The sequence below is a fragment of the Mytilus californianus genome, unplaced genomic scaffold, assembly GCF_021869535.1.
Source record: "Mytilus californianus isolate M0D057914Y unplaced genomic scaffold, xbMytCali1.0.p SCAF_2, whole genome shotgun sequence".
NCBI lineage: Eukaryota > Metazoa > Mollusca > Bivalvia > Mytilida > Mytilidae > Mytilus > Mytilus californianus.
The window spans coordinates 114,504,923-114,530,724 of NW_026262668.1; the positions used below are offsets into that span (position 1 = coordinate 114,504,923).

The window sequence follows — 25,802 nt, forward strand, 5'->3', positions numbered from 1 at the left end:
TTCCATGGAGTGTATCTATTTGTAAAGGAAACTGGTTTAATAGTGTTAGGTACCAGATTGTTGTTATGAAAAACTTCTGACTTAGACTGTAAACAGTAACGGTCAACATATACAAATGAAATGCCTTTCAGATCACTATTAAGGTATATGTCATCATAATATTATTATTTATTTTTTTATTTTCAAACGATATATTCGTTAAAAATACACAGAAATGATTGGAAATAAGACGTTTCGGCACAGACAGGTCGACCTTCCCATGGATAGAAACAAGTGTCTGTGCGTTTCGGCCATGGAACCAGTTCGGCCATGGTCGTTTCGGCCACGTACTACTTTGGCCATGTAATTTAAAGTCATTTCGGCTTCACTTTTATTCAAATTTAAATGAAAATGTAGTTTTTACATCTATTTTTTTTTAAATAATTCTATTAATAACATACATCTCCCCATCTCCTTATTTTTATATGTACAGTGTAACATTAATTTTCATAGTTGAGTTAATTAGTAAGATTTATTTACTTTGAAGTTGTAATAGGTAAGGTTTCAAAAGAATTATTGTCTTAAAGAGTGCTATAGTCCCAAGCTGTTCCCAAGATGCTAAAATCAAACATTCAATTTCATAACTAATTTTCAACTCGAAATGTATATGATATGTAGAAACAAGTACCAATCCCATTAATTTTATTGATAGAAATAGACATTACCATAAAGATTTATATTGGGCCGAAACAACCAAGTCAGAAGTGGTGAACATGGTAAAACTAAAGGCCAAAACGACAGTCATGCAAGTCGGAAATGGTAAATTGCCGTAAAAACTTATGGCTGAAACGTCTCGAAAGTTATAGAAAATGCAGAGTTCAGAGCTTCAAGTTAATCAATCACACCTAAGACTACTATAACAAAATCTCACACAGCACATTATTTCGGCTGTTTTTTACTGATTTGGCTGCCGGAGCAAGTGAACTCATACCAATGTTAACTGGTACCACTGTGAACTTGTACCACTGCTATCAAAACACAAGCTGATATGAGTCGTCTCAAAGCCACATTTCTCGCATCTTAATGCTATGTGATGGTGGGAACATTTTTATATTTATTATGTATATTACTAATAAACAATTCACATCAATGCCAGTGTCTAAAAAATCTACACTTACTCCAAAAGCAAAAGTGGCACATCATCAAGAAACTCTGCATTCAAATCTTGAAAGTATTTTTACTGTGCTTGAAACTGTTGATACAGCACTGGTTTCTATAGTTGGTATAGTATCAGACATCAAACATGCATGCTGTTGATGATTTTGACAACCTATCATCAAAAAGTGAAAACCAACTCAAGTCTCTCACAAAACAAATTAAAGAACAACTTAATACCATAGAAAGCAAAATTAAACACAACAATACATCTATAGAGTCTCTACATATTAAGTCTAATTCACTTGACAAACAAGTAAAAGATATAAGTGAAAATCAAATTAAAATTATGGACAAGGTAGATAATATACAAAAATCAGTTCAATCTCACAGAGACGAACATGAAGATTCGATGACGGAACTAAAAGAAAAATTTCATACATTTGAAACACAAAGTATAAAGGTACAAGATAAATCTCAAAAAACTAAGTCAAACATACAAGACGAGACTGAATTACTCAACAATATCTCAGACAAGCCGAAGGACATTAACAACAATGATCCAAGTACTAGTAGTTCTCAAATACACACAGGAGGTAATATAAAACCAGGAATAGACATAGACAATCTTATTCTTGGTGATTCCATAATTAGAAGAATACAAGCAAAGAGATTCAACCCCTATGAATCTACAGTTATAGACTATATAAATGGGGTGGGGCCAACAGTTGTGTAGAATATGTACAGGAAGCAGGTCATAAATTAAAACAAAAAAAGGTACTGGTGCACATAGGAGGAAGAGACCTTCGTGGAGATGGAGGTAAAGCGCACGAATTTAAAGCGTTATTTTCAGAAATGACCAGAATTTGGCCTAAATCTAAAATCTACTTTCTCCCCATACTAAAAAGGAAAGATATTCCATATGATCAAGTGCAGAAGGCAAATCAGACAATACTATCTGTCAGTCACGGCTTTAAAACTATTCAAACACTAGACCCATTCGTACCAGCAGACAATATGTACTTTGATAATGTGCACCTTAACACTACTAAAGGCATACCATCGCTTGTTAAATTTTTGAAAAAAGGTATGAATATTACATCCTCGAAAACTAATTCATCGCAACCGTACAAGTCAACCACAAGACATATGAATCAACCCAACCAAACTACAAGACGTAATGACCACCAATTTAACCAGTATTCAACACATGGGGATCACCCAGCAAACCAAAGATACAGACATTATAGTAACAACCAAGTTAACAATATTCAACACCAACCAGAGTTTTCACAATCACCACGGTTTCCGCAACCACAACCATTCAACATGAACACTAGTCAACAACGACCACCGTTTCCGCTAACTCCACCGTTTCCACAACCACAACCATTCAACATGAACACTAGTCAACAACGACCACCGTTTCCGCAAACAACCACATTTAACATGAACAATAACCTACACAGGACGCCATTTCCGCAAGCACCACCAGTCAACTTACCGCCTTTGCCATTTTATTCGTGGCCATGGGGCCCATTTAACCAACTAAGTAACCAAAATGGCTTTGCAAATTATCCGTAAACACATTTGTTATCTATCAGTATTAACTGGGTATCAAAAGCTATACATGTAAACTAACTTATCTATTATAGTTGAAAAACAAAGTGCTTTTTTTTTTTTTTCTTTTCAAATATATATAAAAATTAAGAACGTTTGTAGGAAAAAAATAAAGTAAAATGTTTTTCTATTTATTTTATGATAAATCAAAACAAATTTTTATGAAACCTTATTCTATGGTATATAATATAATCATATATGGAAAAAATAGATAATTTAATTCATTGTAGTTTTGAATTCATCAATTCCTTGACAAAGGATCATCCAAAAACAACTCCTATTTTGTCCTTTTAACTTATATTGGTAACAACCTAATTTAAATCCTTTAACTAAAATAATGCCAAAACTTAGTTCTACTGAATATAACCTGAACATTGGCATGTGGAATATTCAAGGTTTGAATTCAGAAAAAATTAGTGAACATGCATTTGTAAATTTTGTATCAAAAATGCATATTATTAGTCTTGTTGAAACTTGGAGTGACAGTGGTAAACCTGTTGATAAAGTAAACAGTTTTTGTAATAATTTTAAAGAATTACCCAAGGATAAAAAATATTTCTGGCTGTTCACAAATGAGCATTTACCAACTCTTATGTGCCTAGGCAATTATATATTTAAGTGTTTAGAAATAAGATCCAGGTGGATACAAAATATATAAAATAATATTTAATTATTATGAAATTATTGTTATAGTTATGTAAGACACATGATGTGTTAGGCTCTGATCCTGTCCATAATATGATAGTATTATATTAGGATCTATTTTTTCTTTTTTCCAATCAAATTGTGCTTAATATTGTTGTAAATGATGCCCTTTATGGGTTCTTGATTAGATTAATAAAATTCTTATCTTATTCTTAAAATTCTTATACCTGGATTTGATTTTATATGTAACTGTACCAGGAAAAAACATAAAAGAGCCAGACAAGATTCTGGTGGTATTGCTCTGTATGTCAGAAGTTCTATATATAAAGGTATATCCAAACTATCTTGTACTCATAATAATGCTGTATGGATTAAACTAGATAAACATTTTTTTAATCTAAAGAATGATATTTTTATTGCTACAGTATATTTTTCACCAGAATATTCTTCTGGTTGTACAGAAGATATAAATGAAGTTTATTCAAAGTTGCTTAGGAATATTGAGCACTATAGTCAACTCAGAGATATTTTAATTCAAGGTGATTTTAATGCCTATACTAATACTATTCCTGACTTTGTAATTTCTGATGAAGCAAAATTCCCCAAATCATATGACAATGAGTATTCAATTGACTCTCATAATTTAAAAAATAATCTTGATTCGAAATCTGCAAACAGGAGTGGAAAATTTTTAATTGATTTATGTAAAGAATCCGGACTCAGAATACTGAACGGAAGAATTATTGGAGACCCTATGGGCAAATGTACATGTATAACATATAATGGTTCCAGTCTTGTAGACTATACACGTATGTGTCTTCTAATATATTAGAATGCATTGGAAACTTTAAAGTTAATGATTTTACTACAATTTCAGATCATTGTCCCATCAGTTGCTCTTTACTTACTTGCTTTCAAAAATGTAAAAACACAGGGACAAAATTATATCCTCTCCCTGGTAAATTTATTTGGGATAACAAAGCAATTGGTTGCTATACTACAAACATTCAAAGTTCACATGTGAAACAAAGACTAGATGATTTTGTAAGTGATAGGCAGATCGATTCTAATATAGCTGTGGAAAAATTTAATGCTATATTATGTGTTACAGCTCTTTCATCCACTAAATTTGTTCAAAAGAAAATCATGAATAGGCCTATCAAGAAAAATAAAAAACCATGGTTCTCTGACTCTTGTCACGACCTTCATACTACAGTTATATTAAAAAGTACTGTTTTCTTGTAAATAAGTTTCCAGACAATGGATCCTATAGAAAATCATTTTACTCATTTAAATCTAAATTAAGAAGAAGGTGTAAACAAGAAGAAAGAAGTTACAAAAGTCAAATCTGTGACCAAATTTCACTAAATATGAAAAAAGACCCAAAGACATTTTGGAATTTAACAAATTAAATGCTCTATCAGAATTAAAAGAAGAAAACCATTTTGATCAAGAATTATTTATAAGCTACTTTAAAAAAAATGAACAGTACTTCTAATATCCAAAACAATAAATTCCATGACATAATTATTGAAAAGTCGAATGTCTTAAAAAAGACACTAAATACATGCAACTCTGACAACGAATTTAATCAACCAATTCAGCCAGTTGAAATTTTAAAGGCAGTTAAAACACTTAAAAATGGTAAATCATCAGCTGGGGACTTAATTTCTAATGAAATGATTAAATGCGGTATGCCAGTATTATTAGAACCCCTATCAAAACTTTTCAACCTAGTATTTATGAAAGGCAGCTTCCCAAAATTATGGAACAAAAGTCTGATCACATTAATCCATAAAAAGGGGAACAAATCTGACCCCTCTAATTATAGAGGTATCTCATTGACTTCTAATTTGGGAAAATTATTCAATAAAATTATACACACCAGACTTATGAAGTTCATTAACACCAATAATTTGATAAGTGAAAATCAAATTGGCTTCAAAGAAAAAGCTAGAACAGCAGATCACATCTTCTCAATAAAGTCAATTGTTGATAAATATTTATAAGACAAAAAAAAGAAAATTTTTGCAGCATTTATAGATCTACGAAAAGCCTTTGATACTGTCTGGAGGGAGGGTTTATTTTACATCCTACTCCAAAACAGACTTCCAGGCAAGCTTTTCAATTTCATTCAATCAATGTATAATGAAAACAAATGCATAATTAAATTTCAAAATGGTATTAGCCATGAATTTATATCAAATTGCGGAGTAAAACAAGGGGATGTACTTAGCCAAACTTTGTTTAATATTTATATAGATGGCCTTGTAAATGACCTTGATCATGCAAACACTCAACCATTTGTTATGGGAGATGTTAAACTAAAATCATTATTATATGCAGATGACATTATTCTATTGTCAGAAACCCAAGAAGGGCTACAAAATGCACTTAATGAGTTAACTAAATTTTGTTCCCTGTGGAAACTTGATGTAAGCAAACAAAAATCAAAAATTATAATATTCAATTCTAATGGGAAATCCCATTGTAATTATTTTAAAGTAGAAAACGAGCATCTTGAGACTGTTAAATCTTATTGTTACCTTGGAATAACAATAAATTATTCAGGTAATTTAAATCATTCAAAAAAAATTCTTATGGAAAAAGGAAGAAAGGCTTGATTTAAAATTAAAAAACAGTTTCTTTAGATAATTCTTGCAATATGCTTGAAAAATTATTTGATACTTTAGTTGTCCCAATCACTCTTTATGGAAGTGAAGTATGGGGTGTTAGCGAAGTGTTCAAAGATTCAGACCCATTTGAACATTTACATATAAAATTTATTAAAGAAATTTTAGGGGTACATTGCAAAACAACAAATGCAGCTTGTCTAGCTGAGACAAACAGAACCCCTTTGTACTTAAAAATTCAGCTTTCAGCTATAAAATTTCTAAACCACATTGTGAACTCACCTAATTCTTTAGTCTATAAAATATATAATAATGTAGAGAAAACAAGTAAATGGGTCAACATTGTAAAAGACTGGTTAAATAAATTAGGTTTTAGCCATCTTACTTTTGATACTATTAATTTAAAATATTACATAAATACTATCCAACAAAGAATCTTTGACCAGGCATATCAAATTATGAATTGTTCTATCCATAAATGTGAAAAATTAAATTTCATTTGTAAGACCAAAAAAAATTGGAAAAAGGCCCCCGTATATTGATATATGTAAATTCAAAACTGACAGATCAGTTTTCAGTAAATTTAAACTCAGTGCCCATTCCCTAGCAATTGAAAGGGGGCGTAATACCAACATCGAAAGAAGTAAACGCATTTGTTTATCCTGTAATAGACAAGAAATTGAGGATGAATACCATTTCTTCTCAGTCTGTCCATGCTATATATCATTGAGGGATACCTATATACAAAATATTAATAAAAATCTTAATTTCAAATTTATTAAATTGCAGTCGGCTATATAACACTGAGGCATATGACCGCACTTTTAAATAGCAGTCTGCCAGTCATTATAAAAATCACCATAAAGTATATTAATGATTGTTTTTTATTGAGAACATCTGTATAACTTATATTTCTTTTAATATGTATCCTAATTTTTGTTTTTGTTTTTTGTACATGAACATTAATTATGTGTTAACTGTCAAAACACACATATTTATAGTCTTTTATCCCCCCTGTGAATACCACTGTCAATCTAATATAATTATAGTCAATTTGATTATTGTCAGTTTATTGTCTCAATACTGTATGCCATAACCATTTAATGTTAATGTGTTTGTGCTAATAAATATTGTCTATTGTCTATTGTCTATTGTAACAGTTTGTGTATGTTATATCAGAGACATATAATATAATAATAAATTGTATGTTATATCAGAGACATATAATATAATAATAAATTATATGTTATATCAGAGACATATAATATAATAATAAATTATATGTCTCTGGTTATACATGTATGTTGATGAAATTGTGAAATGAATTTCCAGAGTTCATGTATCCATTTGAAAAAATGATAGTAAAATGTTATTGTCATGTCAAATGTTTACGCCCTTCGGGGTCCTTAATTGGAATAAAATATTCTTCTTCTTCTATTTGATGTTTTGTTTTTTTTATAAACATGTATTTTGATGAAATTGTGGTAAATAAAGCATCAAAATATAACTCATTCTTTGTTACGTTATCATGCCTACTAGTCAAGTTACAATAGACACTATACTAAAACATATCAAAACAAATTAACTCTTTGTTTTCTTCATCCAATCAGCCAAGGAACTGTCGAAACAAATTGGTTATTGTGACTTTGAAGTTATAGGCTTTTTACAGAATTATGATTTATTCAGTTAAATTTAGATATATATTCAACATTTAACACCGTTTGAGAGCAATGAATAAGTTGGTACGAGTTTGCAATGGTACAAATTTACTGTGGTACGAGTTTCTAGTGGAACGAGTTTGCTTTTAGTGGCATGAGATAACTGTAATTCTTGGCTGCCAACCTAATCTTTTCTATTTTGATTCAGAGTATAAGACATTTAACAATGTTTAAAAATTCAGAGTTCAGGGCCAGAACAACGATTTCCCGGGAACTCCCAAAAACTCAATATGAACCTAAGAACAGATAGATATTACTCAAAAACTTTACTGTACATGGACAAATACTGCTTTTAAAGATAATAAAGTATAAAATTTTTTAGATATATGTCATTTTTCTCATTGAAAGTACATCTTTATGGATTAGATTTATGTGTCTTTTATGCAAGTACTAATTCAATCTTGATTGTGGACTGCGTAAAGTATGCCCGTCCTTGTAAAGGGTACCTTTGAAATTTTAATTATTCCTAATTAGAATAAATAGCTTTATTGTTTAAAAATAGTTATCTACCTTTTGAATAATTGCATCCCACAGATTGTTTTACAAGGAATTTGCAAATGTACAAGACACACAAATTGAATTCCTGAAGTTAAAATGTACTTTTATTGAGTAAAAATGACTAATATCTCAAATTTATAGTCTTAATTTTCATTAAAAGCAGTATTACACCTTATCAAATCGAGTTTTCTATTATTATCTATCGGTTCTCATGTTCATATTGAGTTTTTGGGAGTTCCTCCAGAAATCTTTGTACCCCTTCAGGGCTGCTTTATCTGATATTACAACCTTACAACAAAACATGAAAATTATACTTTATAACAAGCTTTTCTTGATTAACCTTCATCAGAAACACTCAAAACCAAATTTTCAAAGCCAATGATGTATATGATGTACTGAATGATAAGGTCAACCTGATGTTGATTTCTCTGGCGCTAAATTTTCAGGAAATTAAAATGGACCAAGAATTATAGAAATGATTAAGAGATAATTATCAAATATTTATCCTTATTCTCTTTTCCAGATATTTGCTGAATAATGAACAAATGATTCAAAAAGTAAGTGCTAATTATTCTGATATACATATAGTGTTTATCATGATTTTTTTATTTCTTTTAGTTTCAACTTTATGTTGTTTATGTCTCCATTAAAATGAACTGTTTCATTCTTGGTTTCTGAAAGTTTGGATAGATGCACTAATTTAGACTTTGCCTTTTAAACATACAAATGTTTTATACACAAAGTTTTAATAGCGATTTTATGAAAATCCTACAAAGGAAGAGGTATTTTAAGAACCATTATTTGGCCCTTGAAATGCAAAAATTGTAAAAGTTTTTAAGCCTTTTAAAATCATGTTAATTTTATTCTACGCCACGCAACTTCCCACGCAACGAAGTCGTGTAGGGTATAATTTTTTTGACCTGTCCATCAGTCCTTTTCTTGTCCTCTGAAACCACACAACAGAATTTCATGAAAATTTGAAGATAATAAGGACATACTATGTAGATGTGTATACATGTATCAACAAAAAATTTTGATTCAATTTTTTTTCTTGAAGTTATGCCCTTTTGAATTTAGAATTTTGGCCATAATATACTACTGCAACAGTTTGACATGGCAACTCCTCTGAAATCACACAACAGAATTTCATGAAACTTGGTAGATAATTAGGACATACTATGTAGATGTGAATATCGATAGGAAATTATGATTCAATGTTTTTTTAAGAAGTTTTGCCCCTTTGAATTTAGAATTTTGGCCATAATATTCCACTGCAACAGTTTGTCTTTGCAACTCCTCCAAAACCACACAACAGAATTTCATGAAACTTTGTAGATAGTAAGAACATACTATGCAGATGTTCATATGACAGGAAATTATGATTCAATGTGTTTTCTAGGAGTTATGCCCCTTTGAACCTAGAATTTTAAGCTAAATATTCTTCTGCAACAGTTTGTCAGCGAAACTCCTCTGAAACCACACAACAGAAGTTCATGAAACTTTGTAGTTAATGGGGACATTATATGTAGATGTGCATATTAATTTTTATAGATTTTTTATCAGTTAACTTTTGCAGAGTAATGAGTCTTTGAACTTAGGAATCTGGTGAGACTTTGTGTGTACATGTATGGGCGTGTGGTATTTGATCGTGCTCACATAGGTTCTTTAATTGATAAATGAACAGGTTAAGTTTATCTGGACACTTTTGTTCACAAAAGTCACTTGTGATGTCACTATGATGTCATAAAAATGTGGAAATTTACGTATTTTACCAAAAATGGCAATTTCACCCTCGTCCTAGGTGGATAGTATTGGTGAAAATATATTTCAGCAACAGCTATAACCAAAATTTTCCACACATTCCCTTTTTTTGTTTATACATTTTGTAGCATAATATCTTTTTGGGTAAGGCTGTAGCTTATATCTAAATATTAATGACAAGCTCTCAAAAGTGACTATTTTTGCAGTTTTTACTGTATAGCAATAAATGTAGGAAGTTTGAGATCCTAGTGCTAATATGTGAGACAAAATTCGAAAATATTGACTTATGTCTGATGAACATCATGATGGATGTTATTTGCAGGACTTGGTTGATTGATAATACTTCTCAATTTTTAAATTCAAGTGGCCATAAAAAGATGCCTTATCATACCTTCTCCCACACATACATTGATAATTTGATAGTCTAGACAGAAATTGTGATATTATAAGACAAATTATCCAACCATTTGACAATAAATTTAGAATTCATGACACTTGAAAGATTCATTTAACATGTTTAACAATAAAATAGATACCAGGCATGTATTTGAAAAGTTTTTTGATATAATGTAATTGTTTATGATGACTGACAAATATATATACCGTACATGTAGCAACAATTTTATTTCCTAAAAAGTGGGAATTACAATAACTTTATGCTCAATCTTTTTTATCAGTTAGCTGATAGCAAGCCAGTAAGAAGAGCAGCCCAACTTACAGTGTTTGTAAGTCAGAAAGCAAAGGAATCAGGTATTATTATAATTTAATTTAATTTTATGCCAGATAAGGATTTCAGTTATCCCTCCATACATGACATATTGGAAGTTATGGACGGTAAATTAGAAAATCTTGAAAATGTTTGACACCTTAAAATATACCTTATCAGTGTCTTATTTGCATTGTACTTCCTGTGTACCTGTAGGAAATAATTTCCATTACTTCATAGGTGTTTATTCCTCGTATGATGAATTCATAAAGTAGATAATTATGTATTTTCAATAGTAAAGGTATTTGATGTGTATTTACATGTAGGTACCACATAGCTTTACACAGTTATAGTTGCTTTTTTTTATTGCTTCTTATATATTTCTTTAGATTTATTGTCTTGCTACGATATAATTGAAAAAACCTAAATAGGGGTTTGTTGTTTCTGGCGGCAGCAGCATCCGCATCAAAAATGTATTAGCTTGTGATTAGGTCAGTTTATGGGAAACCACTAGTGGTAGGTCAATGATATTTGATATGCAGGTGAACTAGCAGTGGCACATGTCATTTCCATGGAGATTATTTGGCCCTGCCCACTCAGTCATGGTCTATTGACTTTGAAACTTATGCTTAGTTTACATGTATTAGTCTGTAATTTGATCAGTTTGAGGGGAACCATTAGTGGTAGGTCAATGCTATTTGGTATGCAGATGTATTAGCATTTGAACATCTCATTTCTATGGGTATTATTAGGCTCCGCCCCCTCAGTCATGGTCCATTGACTTTGAATGTTTGGCATAGTTTGCATGTGAAAGTTTGTGATTAGATCAACAATACAGCAGGTGTCTACATTTCATTTTGCACACCTGCCTCTTTTGGTTAGTGTGAGCTATTGCCGTTACTTTACATAGATGTTAGCTGAATATTTAGCATCATAAACCCTTTTTTTAAATAGAGACCATAGACTAGATATAATGAAGGAAGTAACATTTTGGGGCTTATTTTGCCATAAGAATTAATCAAGAATAAAAACAGTAGAAAGTCTTGTAACATGTGTAACAACAACATTGTATTTGTACAGTTCAGTCCTCTATAGGTAGTATAGTAGCATTGCACATACACTCTTTATTGCTGGAAGTTTAAATATGTAGACTTTTATAATTGTTTATTATACCCCTATTGCAATGAAGGAAATACTGATTCACCCCTGTCTGTATGTCTGTCCGTCCCATGAAATTTCCGTCTGAATTTTGATATCAGGCTTTATGTGAGCGTGCTTTACTGTGAAAAGTACTAGTGTATAAAGATACATCCCTTCTGAACTTCCTGTGTACCGATTACTTAAAATTTTATAATACATACTGACCATGAACGAAATTTTCATAACCTTTTCTTGGGAGCTACAAATAAGAACATCCTAAAATTTGTTCTAAGGCTACATGTGAACATGGTATACTGTTTGGTGCCTTTTCAGATTCACAGCTGATCAACTTCCTGTTTACCCAATACTTAATTATATGTTTTAATATATATAATGACCCTGTATGAAATTTTTGTCACATTTTTCTAGGGAACTACATATAAGAGCTTCCCTGAAATTTGTCATCTGACTTCATATGAACATAGTTTGTAAACATTGTGCAATGCTTCCTCAGATTTATCTCTCATCAGCTTCCTGTTTACGGAATACTTTCCAACACATAATGGCCATGTATGAAATGTTGTCACATTTTTTAATGGAACTACAATTAAGAGCATGTTTGAAAATTGTTATCAAGCTTCATGCGAACATGCTATACCATGTGGTGCATTTTCATATCCATTACTATTCAACTTCCTGTTTACAGAATACTTGAAAAGAGGAGTTTCATAAGGGAGCAATAGCTCACTGCTCTAATTGTTTTTCATTTTGACCATCTGTGTCTATTTTTACGCTGCCTGAAAAATTTAGTGATCATATAGTCATTGCCTTTTCTATCTGTTTGTCCTTTGATTTCTGTCAATCTGTCTATCTTTTTATCTGCCCCTCTCATGTGCATCCGAAACAAATGGTTTCTTTAGTTTCTCTTGCTTGATTGAAAAGAAAATTATACATTTGAAAGACATAGGAAAGTCTTGATTTCAAAATCAATAGGTCAAAGTTCAAGGTCACTGTTACAATTTTCTGGAGGTAATTCAAGTTTCCTTTGCTTGATTTGAATGAAGATTTAGGAAATGGGGAAATTCCAATTAATTTTGGAGACAAGACAGAGTTCAATTTCACTATTACAAAAAAATGAAACATTTGGGGAAAAAAGTTTCCAGATGCTACATAATTTTTTGTTATGCTTAATTGGAATGAAACTTATCACTATCCAAATGGCAGATATTAGAAAGAGTATGATACCTATCCATTTTGGAGTCAGTAGAACAAGGGTACTGTTACCAAAATAAAAACCTCGTAAAAATCTTCTTTTTTATTGCTAGAAACATTGTTGGCAATGTGTCTCTACAAATTGTGGGTTAGCTAGGGTCAATGGAGCCCTTGAAAATTTGTTGAAAGTGGATGCCCCAAAAAGAGTTGATCTGTGAATTGGAGCTCTGGAGAAAGCATTGGTAACACTTTTGGTTTCTAGATAGCTGATTGTATGTGTCTTTCAGGGAGCATCTGTTGTTTCTTTAAAAACTGTTAACCATTTAATAAAATAAGTTATAGTCATATCTTTTTACTTCATAATTTCTTTTTCACTTATGTTTTGTATTTTCAACATCATCAACAACAACAACAACAACAATACTTTATTTTAAGAGGGTTACACAGTTAGCTATATAACTAATCTTCCCTGAGGCCCTCATCATTAAAATCAGACAAAATGCCTTCGGCTGTTGTCTGCTCTATGGTCGGGTTGTTGTCTCTTTGACACATTCCCCATTTCCATTCTCAATTTTAAAATGCCAACATATACATTGCATGCATTAGTATAAAAAGACAAGTATGATAATAATGTTCAATACAACTTGATAAAATGTTATAAAAAAATAAACGTGATGACATAATTAGTTTTCAATATTTTTTATGTTTTAATTGTGTGTGTATTTTTTACAGGGTTTGACAGTGTGAGTAAATTTTCAGAGGGATTTAAACAAGGCGAGACAAAAGCATCAAAACCAGTTAGAAGAAGGAAATGATAACAGCTTTGAGAATAATGCTGTATGGACATATTGCATTTGCTAAAGACATAAACTCCATTAAATAATTTATATCCTCAGAGCCCAACATCCCTTTTGAACACAATTATTTTATACAATGTACTTTTAATGATGATCATGATGCCAAACTATGACTATTTATTTTAGCATTATTTCTGTTGAACTGTGATTTTCAATAAAGGTATTGATGGAGTGTATATATTTATGCAAAGGCCATGTTTGCCATTGCCATCACTTGGTATCTGTCCTGTATTTTTACAAAGGCCATTTTATTAGAGCCCTGTCAACTACATGTAGTTGGAGTTTGCCTTATAGTAATCACTCTGACCATCAGTTTGTCTGTCTGTCAGCACTGCTATGTTGTATGATAAGTCAAGATTGTCTCAGCCGATTTTCAAAAGGTCTCTTTTTTTGTTAAATTTGAAGAAAAAAAATTGTGGTAAAAATCTTTTCAAAAATCTCAAATTTTGAGAAACATCTTTGTGCTAGAATTTCAACAAAAATTGATAAATAAGTTATGATGTACTAATCAAAATTGATTCCCTATGGCAATCTAATTTTGGTTATAACTTTGGAATAAAACTTGCTGTATAAATTTGTTTTGTTCAAAATTTACAAATTTTGAAATATATCTTTTTGTGTTAGGATTTCAACAAAAACTGAAATATAGCATTATTATGCATTACTAATTGTAGCCTTGTGTCAAAATTATGGTAAAAACTTAGTATTTGTTTATAAAATTATAATAAATTATGAGAAACATCTGTTTTGCTAGGATTTTAATGAAAATAGATTTATAGGTATAATTTGCTATTCCAAAATAATACCCTGTGTCAAAAATTGTTGGTTGCCCACCATTAACAAAAAATGCCAACAAAAATAATAAGTTTTTGAATTTAACCCAAACTCATATGTATCAAGAATGCATCCTGAATTGATTGCTTGTCAAAAATTTATGAAAATTGACAACCCATGAACATGAATTGCTTTGTATGCATCAGTCTCTGTGCTTCACACAAAAAGTACAAGCGGGCCCCTTGCTGACATGTCTGTTTTCTAGTCTACTGCAATCACCTGATGTCTGCTCTGTATTTGTACTAAGGCCATGTTATATAATGCTATCATATGGTATCTGTCCTGTATCTGAACAAATGCCATTTAGCCTATTGCTATCACTTGGTGTCTGACCTGTATTGGTACAAAGGCCATGTTATGTAATGTTATCATATAATTAGTACTAAATACAGACATTTTGTATATCTAATAAAGGCTCTTTTCTCCAGTCTGTATCATCTACCCTGTATTGCATACCTGTATCGCATAGCTAAATACATATTGCATACCCCATATCACACCCCTTTTGAAACATCTCGAGACTGTTTTCGGAATTCCTCAGTTGTTATCCACTTTGAAATTTCAGAAGACGACAATGTGTTGGATATGTTAACCCTCTTGCTGCCGGAGGGACACATGTGCTCATATATTTAATTTATCATTACCGCATCTCTTTCAAATAAAACACCGAAGAATATATAGAGTAAAATCTTTTTCTTCAAAAGGTCTCCAATATAATGTCATCAGGGTGTGACGTCATATATCAAATGACGTCAACGTTGGACATATGACGTCCAGTTGCTGTATTTGAATGAAACCAGATTTAATTAGCGACAAAAAGAGGTTTACCGGTAATCCATAGTCCAGGAACAGTTAGGAATGGGAGAAAAACAGAATTTACTTTAGCCATGCCTGAAATTTTGTTTATATCAGACGTCGTTTTTCTGATTGTGTTTGTATAATTTAAAGCAATCATATCTGAGAGTGAAAAATGTTTTTTTTTCCTCTCATTTCCTCTGTCATGGACTGTGAATGGGCATAACATGAACAAATTCTAGACAATTTGGCACCGAGACCAATAGGCGCCAGGACAATTTGACAACTGTGAAAAACATTTCAGCACTCAAGAAAGACAGTTCTGTATCAAGACAAATCAGCCTGAATGCAAATGTGGATATGTTGTAGTACTGGTCCAAGAGTGCAACTTAAAAAGTCGGCCCTGGGTCTGCCTACTGTGTGATGTCAAATCTATATTGGATGCTATATCAATCTTAAACCAATATAATTTTGGGAAGAAGACTTTAATTTGGAAAAACTGAAGTCCTCTGTTTAAATATATGATCAAGTGATTAATACATAGTAAAATCTGTATCACATGCTGTATCATCCACGACCAATATCAGCCCTCGGGCCTAATACTATGTATTCTCTCTCGGACTGAATACTATGTATTCTCTATCTACAATTGGTATTCGTCCTGTATTTAAACAGAGGCAATTTAACCTATTGCTGTCACTTGGTGTCTGACCTGTTGTGCAAAAGCCTTAATACAAATTTCAATCACTTGGTTTTGGACCTGTAATTGAACAAATGTCTGTTACCTATTGCTTCCACTAATTATATAACCTGTATTTGTACTAAGGTCATGTTATCTATTGCTGTCACTTTGTATCAGTCCTGTATATGTTCAAATGTCAAGAAACTGTTGCTATCACTTGATGTACATCTTGTTACTTGTATTTGTAAAAAGGCCTAGTTACCTATTATTGTTATCACCTGGTGTCTGACCTGTTTCTTGGTGTCTGTTTTCGTTGTTTGATGTCGTAATAAACTTTTTCAAAGATCTCCTCTGAAACCACTGAACCAATTTTAACCAAACTCTGTATATTATTTTGTATAAAGTTTGTGTTTTTTATTCCAGTCAGTCAACAAACATAGCGGCCATGGCTAAAAAAAAAACAAAGGGGTAAAATGCAGTTCTTAGCTTATATCTCAAAAACTAAAGCAAAACTGACTTGGGGAGGGGGGACAATGATCAGCAGGTCAAGATCTATTTGCTAGAAAAAAAATTCAGACAAATCAGACAATCTAATTGGAATTATTGTCCCTGAAATAATAATTTTTATGAAACTTCTCAGTTTTTAGACGACCTGGCCCAAAGGGCCATGTGAGCTATTGCCATCACATGTTATCCGTCGTTGTCTACATAAACTTTTTCAAAGATCTTCTATGAAACAACTTAAAGCAAGGAATTATTTGAATCTGGAATAACTTTGAATTCTGGAAAATTGATAAGAAATGTATGATGAAAACTAACCCAACTTTATTGGAATAGCCATGAGGGCATGGCTAAGGTTCAAGTTACAAAAAAATGTACTTTGACTGATATTTAAGTATGAACTAACTAAGCCCCCTTAGCCATGCATGCATGGCTAACCCTCAATTGGGTTAGTTTTCATCAATTTTTTCTCATCAATTTTCTAGAATTCAAAATTATTCCATATTCAGTAAATTCCTTGTTTAAACCAATTTCAACCAAACTTTGGGCAAATGATCCTTATGGTTTAAAGTTTGTATTTTTTATTCCGGTCAGTCAACAAAGATTTTTAGGAAATTTCTCAGTTTTTGGTTGTCATCTTGAAAACTATTACAAATAAAAATAAATTTTAAACAGCAAAAATGTTCAGCAAAGTAAGTCTAATTAGTCTAAGAACAGCGTTAATCAATTCATCCCTTATAGGAGTTATTGCCCTTGAAAGACTCATTTTTATTAAATTATTTAGGTTTTTTTTAAGAAACTATGACATGTATGATAGATAGACAGAAACTTCAAACAGCAAAAATGGTCAGAAAAGTAAGACCTACACATAAAACAAAAAGTACTAAAATTGTCAATTGATCCCTCATAGGAGTTATTGCCCTTCAAAGATGATTTTTACCATTTTTTTAGTTTTTCGCAAAACTATGATAGACAGACAGAATCTTTTAAAGCCATGTTTAAACACATATCAATATAGGTTGAACAGCGAAATGATCATTGATGCAATCATGCTAGATCTCGCAAAATAAATTCCAGTTGACTTATTTTGGCTCTTAGGAGCCTCTTGTTGGTTATTATCTTGAAAAAAAAAATGTTCAGCAAAGTAAGATCTACATCCATGGATCGAATTTGTCAATTGATTCCTTATAGGAGTTATTGTCCTTGAAATAAGATTGAGAATGGAAATGGGGAATGTGTCAAAGAGACAACAACCCGACCATAGAGCAGACAACAGCCGAAGGCCACCAATGGGTCTTCAATGCAGCGAGAAACTCCCGCACCCGGAGGCGTCCTTCAGCTGGCCCCTAAACAAATATGTATACTAGTTCAGTGATAATGGACGTCATACTAAACTCCAAATTATACACAAGAAACTAAAATTAAAAATGATACACGACTAACAAACTGGCCAGAGGCTCCTGACTTGGGACAGGCGCAAAAATGCGGCGGGGTTAAACATGTTTTTTGAGATCTCAACCCTCCCCTTATACCTCTAGCCAATGTAGAAAAAACAAACGTACAACAGTACGCACAGTAAAACTCAGTTTAAGAGAAGTCCGAGTCCGATGTCAGAATAGGAAACAAAAGAAAATAAACAAAATGACAATAATACATAAATAACAACAGACTACTAGCAGTTACTGACATGCCAGCTCCAGACCTCAATTAAACTGATTGAAATATTATGTCTTCATCATATGAATATCAGGCACAATCCCTCCTGTTAGGGGTTTAGTATTATACCGTCATAAAATATATGAGAAGAACATAACCCGTGTCATGCCAACAACTGGTTTTAGAATAAATATGTTTAATTCCGATGCAAAGACCCTATAAGTGAATCAATATTAAAGCCAAAATATGCAATTTTTAATGACCTGACAACAGTATCGTAACTATATCCCTTCTTAATAAGTCTGTTTAAAGGTTTTGTTAGCTTTTGAGGTGAATACTGACATTTTTGTGCTTTGTAAAGAATATTACCATAAAAGATTGGATGTGAAATACCCGAACGTATAAGATGTCTGCATGTTGAGTTATATTTACGGATGATGTCCTTATACCGATGATAAAATTTAGTAAATGTTTTGACTAGTTTATGATATCGAAAACCCTCTTGTAATAATTTTTCAGTAATATATAAATATCTCTCGCTAAAATCTAATACGTTGTTACATACACGAGCGAATCGTACAAGTTGAAATATATAAACACCATAAGATGGTGACAAGGGAACATCACCATCTAAAAATGGATAATTAACGATAGGTAATGAAAAATCATCTCTTTTATCATAAATTTTTGTATTAAGCTGCCCGTTAATGATATAGATATTAAGATCGAGGAAAGGACAGTGGTCATTGTTAGTATTAGCTTTATTTAAAGTAAGTTCAACAGGATAAATTTCTTTACTGTATACATACTGAAGTTGTCATTATTGAGAGCCAATATATCATCCAAATATCTAAAAGTATTGTTAAATTTTTGTATCAGATGTTGTTTCGATGGGTCTTTGCTGATTTTAGTCATAAATTGTAACTCATAACAATACAAAAACAGGTCCGCAATAAGTGGTGCACAGTTAGTCCCCATTGGAATTCCGATAACTATTTTTAAAAGTTAAGCCACTTTGAACTTAGAATTTTGCCCTTAATATACTACTGCAACAGTTTGTCATCCCAACTCATTAACCACACGACACAATTTTATGAAACTTAAAAGACTATTTTTATCAAAATTTAAAGTTTTATTTTCATCTGTTGCTACATTGCTTATGTTTTTTCAGTATGGTTTTTTTTTTTTGCATTTTATATTGCAGAATATTCATTTTCAGCCTTTGTTGTGCAAATCTATTTATTGTCAGTTCTGACCAGGCCACATTTTCAATATCCCCCTGCCCCACAACCCGAAAATTAAATTGTCTTCCCATAAATGTATAGTCACAGTAGGGAATAATCTTATCACTTAATACCGTAACTGCTTGTACATCAAAATACCGATACAATCTAAAAGATAAGCCTAGGAAATCATTTACACCCTTGACTTCACTGAGTTAATAATAAGTGTTCTTTCACGATGGAGGGAAAAGCACAGTTTTTTTAGCAGTCCACTATTGTTATACTCAACGGAACAAAGTTTACCCGCATAACTATATTCCATAGGGTATAATGTTTTTGACCTGTCCGTCTGTCAGTCTGGTTCTTGTTATCGCAACTCCTCTGAAACCACACAACAGAATTTCATGAAACTTTGCAGATAAGGACATACTATGTAGATGTGCATAGCTACCGGAAATTATAATTCAATTTTTTTTTCTATGAGTTATGCCCTTATAAACTTAGAATGTTGACCTAAATATGCTACTGCAACAGTTTGTCATCGCAACTCCTTTGAAGCCACACAAAAGAATTTCATGGATTTGGTAGATAATAAGGACATACTATGAAGATGTGCATATTTACAGGAAGTTATGATTCAATCTTTTTTCTAGGAGTTAAGCCACTTTGAACTTTAGAATTTGCCCTTAATATACTACTGCAACAGTTTGTCATCCAAACTCATTAACCACACAACACAATTTTATGAAACTTTGTAGATGATAAGGACATAATAAGTAGATGGGCATATCCACAAGAAATTTTATCAGTTGACTTTTGTAGTTGTTATGAGCATATGAACTTAGGAATCTGGTGAGATTTTGTTTGCCCAGTCTCTGGACATGTGGGGGTGTGGGGTATGTGCGCGTGCTCACAAAAGTTCTTTAATTTGTGATATTATTGTTTATACTGCATGCTATTAATTTTTGTCTTATCAAAACATTTGGGTCCAAGATCATTTGATTTAAAAGACAATAATGACTGGCTAGACTATTCCAAGAATACGTATTACATGTTTGACAGTTTACTATGCAGTAAATGGCTTGCCTGGTATCAATATTTCTAGACTTTGAGCATTGCACACGTGAAGAGCACAGTTGACATTTGACCGTTTAAATCATCTGTTGCTGTTTCGATGAATTTAGCTTACATAGTAATAAGAAGATGTGTTATGAGTGCCAATGAGACAACTCTCCTTCCCAGAGGCGGATTTGGGGGGAGGGCACCGGGAACCCCCTTTTGTGGGGAAAATTTTGTTGATTAATTAGAAAATCACTGAAGCATGACTAAGCGGGCCCCTCTTATGGCAGTCAGTGCCCCCCCCCCCCCCCCCCCCCTCCCCCCTTTATGAAAATTTCTGGATCCGCCACTGCATCCAAGTCACAATGTGTAAAAAGTCAACAATTATAGGTCAAAATACGGCCTTCAACACGGATCCTTGGCTCACACCGAACAGCAAGCTATAAAGGGTCCCAAAATGACTAGTGTAAAACAATTCAAACAGGAAAACCAACGGTCTAATCTATATAAAAAACGAGAAACGAGAAACACTTAAGAACCACATCAACAAACGGCAGCCACTGAAACTGTTTCCTGACTTAGGACAGATGCAAACAAATGCAGCGGGTTTAAACGTTTTAACAGGCGCCAAACTTCACCCTAACCTGAAAAAGTAGTGTAACATTACAACATAGAAAGACACACTATAAAATATCAATTGAAATGGCTTAACTCAATCAAAAAGACATGTTAACAAAAACAAGTTAAATATTTTGTGATGATGTGCATATTTTTACAACCCCTTTACCGCATCTTTCACACTAATACACTTTTGCATTTGGAATTTGGAATGTTCTCCATTTTTATCTTCATTGAGATTTAAAACCGGTAGTGATGATGTGAACGGTCTTTAATACAACAATATATATTTGCATATTCTTCTTTCTATTTTCTTTGTATATAAATATATTGAAATGGACAAAACGTTTAAACTATAATTGTCTTGGGAAACATAGTGTAAAAATACACACATAATGAGATTATGAGACAACTATATCCACCAGAGACCTAACGAACGACAAGAATGTAAACAACTATAGGCCACAGTACGGCCTTCAACATTGAGCAAGATCCATTTTCTGCATATAAGCTATACACACCTCCTACTGGACAAAATGTGAAAACTCGTCAAAGTTACCAGGCTTATCAAAACAGTTGAAAGTTGGATTCCAGGCCAAATCAAATACGAATTTGAAAAGCATTAAGAACCGAAAATGCCGAAAAATTGTGCCAAATACGGTGAGGCAATCTATGACTGGGGATATAAAAACCTTAGCATTCGAGTAATTCAACATTAGTTATAAACAGTATGTTTACAGAAAATGAACATATCAATGATATTTCATATACTCCCAAAAGTACTGACTACTTGGCGTGACGAAACGTCCATCAGCAGTGCCGTCGACCCAATCAGTGGTTGTTAAAACTCATCAAAGATACTAGGCTTAGCATTTGTTTTTTGTGAAACAATTCAGTAGAAAATACCTGATTTATACTAATCACAATAAACAAAAACAAACATGACTGACAGCAACCAAACGTCAACCACTGATTAACAGGCTCATGTCTTTAGATAGACACTAAGCACAAAACAAATATGACTGCCAGCAACCAAACGTCAACCACTGATTAACAGGCTCCTGTCTTTAGATAGACACTAAGCACAACACAAATATGACTGACAGCAACCAAACGCCAACCACTGATTAACAGGCTCCTGTCTTTAGATAGACACTAAGCACAACACAAATATGACTGACAGCAACCAAACGCCAACCACTGATTAACAGGCTCCTGTCTTTAGATAGACACTAAGCACAAAACACTAACAATAACACAAAGTTCCAATCTAAGAGCACTCGCAGTTTTTGAAAGCTTATACCAACTTATTAATAAACCATGTTTTCCAGACTTAAAAGTCAATCAGAGCTTGTGCAATGCCAAAATATAAGTATCGACAGGATATAGGACCATTTGAGGTCATAATTTGTAAGGCAATACACATTTAGGTATATTTTAATTTATTAAAAACAACATCAATGATAGAACCGATAAAAATATTAAAAGATCTTACTAAAGTTTTAGATTGATAACCTGGAAAAAAGTTATTCAATGGATCGATAAAATTTCATGGGTCATATATAATTTCACAGGCTCTATACACAACATCGATGTGATATATCGTTTTGTAATAATGTGTCTATGGAATTAAAAAAAAATTGTGTCTTTGTCGTTAACTTTTATATAGAGTTTCCAGTTTGAAACTGATATATCAAGATATAGAAAAGGACAGTCATTACACTAATTTAAAGTCGGTTAAAATTTCCGAAGTATATTTAGAGAATTCTTGATTTTCAGAAGCAAAAATATCATGAAATCAACGGTTAGTCTTATCAAAATTTGATGGGTTTTTACTGAGTTTTCCGATAAACTGTGTCCATAACAATGCACTAACAAGTCTGATTTGTTGTCTACAAGTCTAATTGGTGCCTATACCCATACCTACAAACTGTCGATAAACTTTATTGCAGAAACTTATCGGTCCTTTAATTAAAATATCAACTAAACACTGTAATCAGATCTTTGAATATGGTATTGATCGATTCTAACTTTGATTTTGTTTTAATGTGTATTGCCAGAGATATGTGTATATATGTCTCTGGTATTGCTATACAGTTGTTAACACTTACTGTTCTACATACTGTCGATACTTATAATTTTGTATTGCATAATGTAATGTTTTTTTCTTAGACTGTTTATGACGTCTTTATCCAATGGATGTGTGCTGACTGATATTTTGTTTTGGAAAGGATTTTTTTTATTAGTTGTTATTGGCTTTTAACTAGCTTTAAGTATCTGCGAGTACACTCGGACTGGCACTTCATGTCTTTAGTGTTTCTGTAAGTTGTCTTTGTGCCAGCCCATACGAGTCCATAGGTGGTCTGTTGCAGGGTAACATTTCTGTCCCTATCCAATTTACCCTAATTTTCAAGTGGCAGTCAACATTTCTCATACCTTGATCCCGTACGGTCTCTATTACAGGACCTACTTATTGTATGAATTGTTAATTTGTTCTCATCCTGGATATGCATGAAATATTTGCCACTGGACGTTAAGCAACCAACAATCTTTGTACTTTGTAGCCCTTTTCAACTGATTTGTATAGTTTGTTCTTATGTTGGGCTGTTACACTACTGTTTCAGGTTAGGGAAGGCTTGGGCGCCCACAAACATGTTTAACCCCACCAAATAGTATGTGTGTCCGACCGAAGTCAGGAGCCTGTAATTCAGTGGTTGTTGTGTTTTGCTGTATATCATATTTTTTTTTATAATTTTGTACGTAAATCAAGCCTTTGGTTTTCTCTTTAGAATTGTTTTACATTTTATCAAGTAAGGCTAAAATCTACGCCATTGGTCTCTGGTGGATAGTTGTCTTATTGGCAATCAAACCATATCTCCTTTTCTATGTTGATTTTTCCAAGGAGAGAATTTACAGCTTTAATCGTCTCTTCACAGTTCTAGTGAGAATTTCTACCGTTTTTTGCCATTTTCATAACAGAAGAAGACTATATATGAGTTGAAGCAAACACATTTGCAGTCTTTTTTTTTTTTTGAAAGACCATTTCATTGAATGATAAAATAAAATTTGACTTTTTATGTAGTTTAGGCAGCCAATATATAGAAGGGACCTTCAAATGTTCTAAACGGGAAGTCCCTTATCAAATGGCAAAATCAAAAGCTCAAACACATCAAACGAATGGAAAACAACTGCTATATTCCTGACTTGGTACAGGCATTTCCTTATTTAGAAAATTAAACCTGGTTTTATAGCTAGCTAGAATTCCATTATATTAACAACAATGTGTGAGCAAAACACACAGACATAATAGGTAAAAATGTCAAAAATTGAGGTACAGCAGTCAACATTGTGTTATAGTATTAATCACTATAATCTAATTTCATTTTGAAACACGTGATTTATCTAATTTCTTGTGCTCCCACTATGAGCTAATTAAGCTATCATTTTACAATACGAAATATCAACCGCAAGCTTAATGATGTCTTAACCCCGGCTTACATAATATTTTCTCCATCAACTGAGGAATAGTTGTAAGAATATATTTCTCAAATTTCATTATGAACCATTGTGGTAGCTCAAATAAATTTGTCTGTTTTGCTGTTCCATGTTTCAAGGAAAATTTTAGTTCACGCATTATAGTAATGTCTACTTTCTCGAATGAACTGTCTACATGTTGGACATTTTCTATCACTAGACATTAATGTGTTTGAACATATGTCACAACAAGCAATATGTCCGCAGTCCAGAAAAATAGTTTGCTTTGGTCGTTCCATACAGACTATGCATTCGTTCTGATCTGTGGCTATGTTTTGATTAGTAGCTGAAGGAGGCGGAATCACTGGCAAAGGCGGGGCGGAAGGTTCAAGAGGCGCTTGTCTTGTTTCATTGGAACTTGGATATACCCTGGAAGATTGGCTATCTGAAAAGAAGACGAATCATTTGTATTCCAGTAACAACAACGATCGAAATTTTCACTTTGAATTTTGTTCCGTTAGAGGAGGATACAAATTTTAGGAGGATTAAAGACGGATTGCGACGACAACAAATGGAACATATGTATATTTTTGAAACAGATCATAACGGTCAATCAATTCAGGATTGTTTCCCAAAAGTTTCGAAGAAACAACTACAGTTTTACCACCAAATGTTATCAATAATGCAACTAGTACTGAATTAACTATCACGTCAACTTCTAGGAATGTATCCAAGATATTCCAATGATGGTTTAGAGAGAAATGTCAAGTAGTTTGATCATCGATCGTTGGTGGCACAGACATGTGTTGCTTCAAGGCACCATTTTTATTAGGGCGTCCATAAATGCAAAATATTACAAACATGTAAAACTTTTCAATATCTGATCAACATTGTCTTTAACAGAAGCGTATAACGCGGACTATAATGTTGATTTATTTATAAATTTGAAATTTTGAAGTAAATTATTAAGTATCTTTACAAAATTCCATTCATCAAGATTTCATTAGTTTTTTTCTATGTTGAGAGTTTCAATGAA

The 25,802-nt window shown here is 32.5% G+C and overlaps 1 long non-coding RNA gene across 1 annotated transcript; it reads left to right on the forward strand.

The window, feature by feature from the left end:
- Window positions 1-24: 24 nt before the first annotated feature.
- LOC127730793 (uncharacterized) lies at window positions 25-14,096 on the forward strand. Its single transcript, XR_007995302.1, has 4 exons — window positions 25-143; window positions 8,772-8,805; window positions 10,687-10,759; window positions 13,800-14,096. It is a non-coding gene; the product is annotated as an uncharacterized LOC127730793 (long non-coding RNA).
- The last annotated feature ends 11,706 nt before the right edge of the window (window positions 14,097-25,802 follow it).